Below are 7008 nucleotides of genomic sequence, written 5' to 3'. Positions count from 1 at the left end.
AGCTGGCATGTAGAATTACTGTATAATCGTGGCATTACAATAGACAATAGACAATAGACAATAGACAATAGGTGCAGGAGTAGGCCATTCGGCTCTTCGAGCCAGAACCGCCATTCAATGTGATCATGGCTGATGGGACATGTTGGTAGGTGTGGGCAAATTGGGTCGGAGGCCCTGTTTCCACACTGTATACCCATCGAGTCCACGCCGACCAATGATCCCAGCATAGTAACACTATCCTACACACATACTAGGGACTAGAAAAATTAAGGCTGTAATTATTTTGTGGCTGCAGTTCTGATTAGCATTACTCTTAATCTTCAGCAGCATTCAGATGCATTCTAAAAGGATAACAGCATCAGCAGATGGTAAATCTAACCATCTCATCCTGCCCAAGTCTGCCAAATTCTGCCGCATGTTTGCACACCTAACTTTGCTTACTTTGGATTGAGATGCTCTGTGGTATTTTAAAAAATCCTAGCAACACTCTTCATAAATTCATAGATTAACACATCGTCACATCGTAGAGCAATGAAAATGAATGATTCAATCTAGTATGGTTTGGAAGATATAGCCTGGAAAGGAGTCCTTCAGCCAACTGTCGATCACCCGTTCACACTAGTTTTATGTTATCCCACTGCTCATCGACTCCAGACAAACCAGAGGCAATTTACAGAGGGCCAATTAATCACAAACCCGCAAGTCTTTGGGATGTGGGTGGAAATCAGAGAGTCCAGAAGAAATCACGCGGTCACAGGGAGAATGTATAAACTCCACACAGACAGCACCTGATGTCAGGATTGAACTGGGTCTCTGGCGCTGTGAGGCAGCAAATCTACCCACTGTGCCAGTGTGCTGACCTGTGGCAACGATTCAATTAAGAAAAACTTTCCAAAAGGTTCTGTCTGTCTGCATTCCCTCCACTCCCCTCACTCCCTCCCTCCCCCACCCTAGCCGTCCTACCAGTTCGACTGTTGGCATCCTTGTATCCCCCTCGTTAGCACATCTTCCCCAGCCAATCATGGGCCATAATGGACTCTAACTACCGTGAATGGTATTTTCCACATTACAAACTGCAAACTTTCAGGGTGCCACAGTGGTGCAGTTGGTAGAGCCACTGCCTCACAGCACCAGAGATCCAGGTTCGACTCTGACCTCAGATTGCTGTGTATGTGGAGTTTGAACTTTCACCCTGTGCTCCAGTTTTCCTCCCAAATTCCAACGACGTGCAGGTTTGTAGGGTTCTGTAATGGATGCGAAAATGGGATAACATAGAACTAGTGTGAATGGATGATTGATGGTCAGCATGGACTCAGTGGGCTGAAGGGCCTGTTTCTTTTAATCAATCAATCAATCTTCATTTTGTACAGCGTTGATAAACTGCACGGTCATTCCATGCAACAACATTTTGATCCGCACCATTTATCCACGTCCCAAACACAACCAATTAAACAAGAAATCAATCACTATACAAATATTATTGTAAAGCATATGGCAGAGTTTGCAAGCTTGCTATATGTTCCCACCTGCTCCAGAAATGCGCCTTGCAATAATGCAGCACCAGCTTGGGGTTTGTTAACGAATGCGATGAATGATGGGTTGAGGGGAAGAGTATAATTACCTAATGTGCATTTGCCTGGAACTGTTGAATTGAAAAATCTCATTCATGCGAGCACAATATTAAGCAACGTACGGAGTTTGCAAAGGCCACTGTAGCAATCCGTTAGATCAATCAAAGAGCAAAGAGCACGTGCAAAATTAAATCTAAATATAGATTTCCAGAGGCAATCTAATTAATCGCATACATTGCAATATCACATTATTGCTAAACACAAGACACCCTCAAGAATGACCAAGGAAATATTGAAAACTGGAAATGATTTTTGCTGAAAATAATGGGCTCTGGATTCCTCCCACATTCCAAAGACGTACAGGTTTGCAGGTTAATTGGCTTTGGTAAAATTGTAAATTGTCCCTAGTGTGTAGGATAGTGCTTGTACACGGGGTGATTGATGGTCAGCACGGGCTCGGTGGCAGGTTTCCATGGTGTATCTCGAAAGTCTAACATCTAAAGTAAAGTAAGTAAAGGAATTAGATTGGACATATAATATAATGTATATGTCTGCTATCAGACTACTGAACAATCCCCTCATAAGCTAAGGATGTAGTTTTGATCCCCCAACCAACCTCAGTGCACCTTTTTTTAAATCTGCACTTTCTATGTGACTATATCACCATAATTCTACACACTATTTTTCCCTTGCACACGTCAGGCATCATCTCTAGAAAACATGGATAGTTGACTTTTCGGGTCGGGACCCTTCTTCAGACCTCATTTTTCAACCCAAAACATTACCTATTCATGTTCTTCAGAGATGCTGCCTGACCTGCTGTGTTACTCCAGTACATTGCGTCCTTTAGTGTATTAACCAGCATTATTTCTACATGGAATAAATCATCTTTTGAGGAAGAGTGATCATAACATGAAAACATCTGGAGAATAATGTCGACAAGTCCAAAGCTAAGGAATTCTTCAAACAAAAACGATGGCAATCGGTAAACAATATAAAAGTTTTTATTTAAAGCACCTAATTCTCAACAAATACAAATTCTCCTGGTGAACATCTCCCACTGGAGGTGTAGTACAAATATTGTTAACTAAAAAAAATTAGTTTGGCATTACATTAGAAAAATAATTTTACAATGTTGCATATTGTCAACAAATTGTCTCTAAATTTAAGCAAAACAAAGATTATGCTATTTGGAAAACATAAAATAAACCCTCAAGTACAATTGAAAATAGATAACATAAGTATAGAAAGAGTATATGAAAATAAATTTCTTGGTGTGATCTTAGACCACAAAATCTGCTGTAAACCACATATAAACCACGTCAAAGCAAAACTGGCAAAGTCTATAGCAATATTGGGAAAATCAAGACACATTCTGGACCACAAATCATTACATACTCTGTATAATACTCATATTGCCATATCTGAGTTACTGTGTGGAGATATGGGGTAACACCTACAAAACCAATCTACAGCCGTTATGCACATTACAAAAAAGAGCAATAAGAATGATCAATAACGTTGGATATCTTAAACATACCAATTTATTATTCTTAAAGTCACATACACTGAAGTTCACTGATCTGGTTAAATTTAAGACTGCGCAAATCATGTACAAAGCAAGAAATAATTTACTTCCAAGAAATGTACAAAAAACTGTTTATGGAAAGACAGGGTGGGTATAATTTGAGAGGGGAACATAATTTAAAAAAACTCAATGTTAGAACAACTCTTAAAAGTATGTGCATAGCAATCTGTGGTGTGAATTTGTGGAATGGTCTGGAACAGGAGATAAAACTTAGCACAAGCATAATTCAGTTTAAAAAGATGTACAAAAACACTTGTTTAAAAGGATATTGGGATGAGGATAGGTGATTGTGAGTAGGATATTTGTTATACTGATTGTATTGGGCAGGGTGATTATAGAGTGATGGGTTGTATATATGACTAAGATACTATATAGTATATGAGGGTTTTTTCTTTTCTTTTTCTTTTTTTCTTTTTTGTATGGCTTTGTAAATATTTGATTAGTGTATAAATGTAAATAATTTGGTGTACATATAGCTGCTAAATTTGTATAAGATAATTACAAGCAGTTGAATAAGGGGTGGGAATTAATAAGCTTTGGCTTCTTCCTGCTCCTTTTCGGACACATACGATCACATTTATTTATAGATATTGTTTATGACACTTTATAAATATTCTTGTTTTGTTTTTTGTATGCTGTTTCACACTTGCTTTTTATTCTTTTATTCTGTTCGAAATAAATAATAAAATAAATAAATAAATAAATAAATATTGTTTAGCCTTGAGCATGCGGGTTTTAGCTGGGATATTGATAATATGGTGGTAAATTAACAATGGACATTTTGACGAGCAAGAGAGATGATGCCTGGCCTGCTGAGTTATTTCAGCAGTTTGTTTTTGCTCGACATTAAAGTAATTTCAAAGAATTTCACACATAAAATTAAAAATATTATGTAATTGCATGTCTTTTAGATATTTGAACAATTAGAGTTAAGAGACCATAGATCAATAAGCATGGAAACAGGCCATTCAGCCCAACTTATCCATGCCGACCAAGAAAAGATAGTGGTTTATTTTCAAGAGAGTAGGCACTAAATAAGACAGTGAAATGACAGGACATAGATTTTATTGGCTAGGTCAGCATTTATTGTCTACTAGACTAAGTGGGACCCATTGGGTCCCATGTTCACACAGGAGGGCTGGTCCATAACACAATATTCCATGTCTCCTCCAATTCCAATATTGGTGGTCAATTGGGGGGGGGGGGGGGGGGGAAACACTTCTGGAGCACTAGTATGGGTATTGTGGGTCGAAAAGACTGGTTTCCAGAGGGCTAGTATGGATATTGTGGGCCGAATGGATTCTGGGCTGGCAGCTCAGTCACTCAGGCCTGGTGGGCTGGCAGCTCAGTCACTCAGGCCTGGTGGGCTGGCAGCTCAGTGACTCAGGCCTGGTGGGCTGGCAGCACAGTCACTCAGGCCTGATGGGCTGGCAGCTCAGAAACTGCCAGAAGTTCTGCCCAAAACAGGCGAGAGACTGTGAGAGAGGAGGGGAGAGGGGGGAGAATCAATTTTAGACATTTTTCATATTTTTCTGCAGATCACAGCAATTAAGGAGGAAAGTCTATCCTGGCCTGGATCTCCCAGGGAGCCTATGAAGGGTGGGAGAAAAATACTGGGGTGAGGTTTAATACTTGCAGTGGGAATACTTACTGATGGGCCGAAGGGACTCCTCCTGGTCTAGTACAGGCCTGATGGGCCGAAGGGGCTCCTTTAAAATTATCTGAGTGAAATCTCAGAGAAAGGCACTTTTTCGGTGCTTTTCCAGGCCTGGCACTGGATTTTTGGGCCAAAATGTTCCTCCTGGGCTAATACGGGCATTTTGGGCAAAAGGAACTGTTTTCAAGGCAAAAAGGGGTCTCATGGGCCGGAATGAGGGGTTTGAGGCAGGCCAAACAACTCATTTCCATTTGAATTTCAAGCACAGAGCAGGCCAAACAATTCATTTCCATTTCCATTGCAGTTTCAAGCACAGGGCAGGCCAAACCGTTCTTTGCATTTTCATTTCATTTCCATTTCCATTGCAGTTTCAAGCACAGGGCAGGCCAAACCGTTCTTTGCATTTTCATTTCATTTCCAGGGGCCAAGGAAAGAGCGTTCACGTCGCGGCCCTGTTTCAACCAATCTTTCCACCACCACGCACAAGAAGCACAAGAAGCGCAAGACAGACACCATTGGGCAGATGCCAAGAAATGTGTTCAGCTCTGGCTGAACAACTTCTAATCTTGTGCGTGGACTCGATAAGAAGAAGAAGTCATTTCCATTTCCATTGCAGTTTCAAGCACAGGGCAGGCCAAACAGCTCATTGCATTTTCATTTCATTTCCATTTCTATTGCAGTTTCAAGCACAGGGCAGGCCAAAACAGCTCATTGAATTTTCATTTCATTTCAATTTCCATTGCAGTTTCAAGCACAGGGCAGGCCAAACAGCTCATTGCATTTTCATTTCATTTCCATTTCCATTGCAGTTTCTAGCACAGGGCAGGCCAAACAGCTCATTGCATTTTCATTTCATTTACATTTACATTGCAGTTTCAAGCACAGGGCAGGTCAAACAGCTCATTGCATTTTCATTTCATTTCCTTTTCCATTGCAGTTTCAAGCACAGGGCAGGCCAAACAGCTCATTGCATTTTCATTTCATTTCCATTTTCTTTGCAGTTTCAAGGACAGGGCAGGCCAAACAGCTCATTGCATTTTCATTGCATTTCCATTTCCATTGCAGTTCAAGCACGGGGCAGGCCAAACAGCTCATTGCATTTACATTTCATTTACATTTCCATTGCAGTTTCAAGCACAGGGCAGGCCAAACAGCTCATTGAATTTTCATTAAGAGTTAGCAAATCATTTATTGCAAGTACATTGCACTCACAGTTCAGTTGATTCACAGTTGTGGCCTCTCCCTCGCGATCTTCCAGAGTGACTGACTCATGTCCAGGCATCCAGGATTTAATAGTCCTGCCCCCCTCCCCCCCCACCCACCCCCCACCCCACCCCGGAAGGGGCGTTACCTTCATAATGGTGATTGACACACGAGAGGACTAATCAGCTGATCTCAAGATTTTTTAAATGCTCATAATTATTTTATTTTTCATCAATCGGAAAAATCCTCGGGGAGAAGGACAATGAGTAAGATGGCCCAAAATCATAGTGATATAGGGTAGCGCTTTTTCTAAAATCAACATACAGCGCAGACGAGAAGTGGTCAAGATGAGACTTTTAGTTACATAGTTTCCTGATAGACCTCAGAGTTGTAGATGTGGACCAGTTCATCACACAGACCAGACTTCCCACCATTGACCCTATTTACACTTCACGCTGCCTTGGAAAAGAGCCAACATAACCAAAGACTTGTCCTACCCCCGGTCAATCCTTTTCCCTGATCCCATCAGGCAGAAGGTACAGAAGCTTGAAAGCGCGCACCACCAGACTCAGGAACAGTTTCTTCCCCTCTGTTATCAGGCATCTGAACGGTCCTAACATAAACTAGGGTACTGTACTATTCACCTCCACCTCATTGTGGACTTTGGAGTTTGTCTCTGGAACTGGTGCACTACAATGCTGAGAACTATATTCTGTACACTGGACCTTCTCCTTTGCTTTACATATTGTACTTGAGTTTGGGTTGATTGCATTTCTCAGGTCATATCTGATTTGCTTGCAGTACAAAGTTTTTCACTGCATTTCGGCAGACATGACAAGAATAGAAAATAATAATGTAATGAGGTGACACGAACACATATAAAGATACAACACATGTTTATTAAATCTACTTACAGCAAGGATCTGCAGACATTACATTTCCTAGCTGCTACTCATACTAACTAGCATAGGCAAGCTCTTGATAATATA

Source organism: Amblyraja radiata, chromosome 12 (assembly GCF_010909765.2).
Source record: "Amblyraja radiata isolate CabotCenter1 chromosome 12, sAmbRad1.1.pri, whole genome shotgun sequence".
In the NCBI taxonomy this organism is placed as follows: domain Eukaryota; kingdom Metazoa; phylum Chordata; class Chondrichthyes; order Rajiformes; family Rajidae; genus Amblyraja; species Amblyraja radiata.
This window is presented reverse-complemented; position numbering follows the sequence as displayed.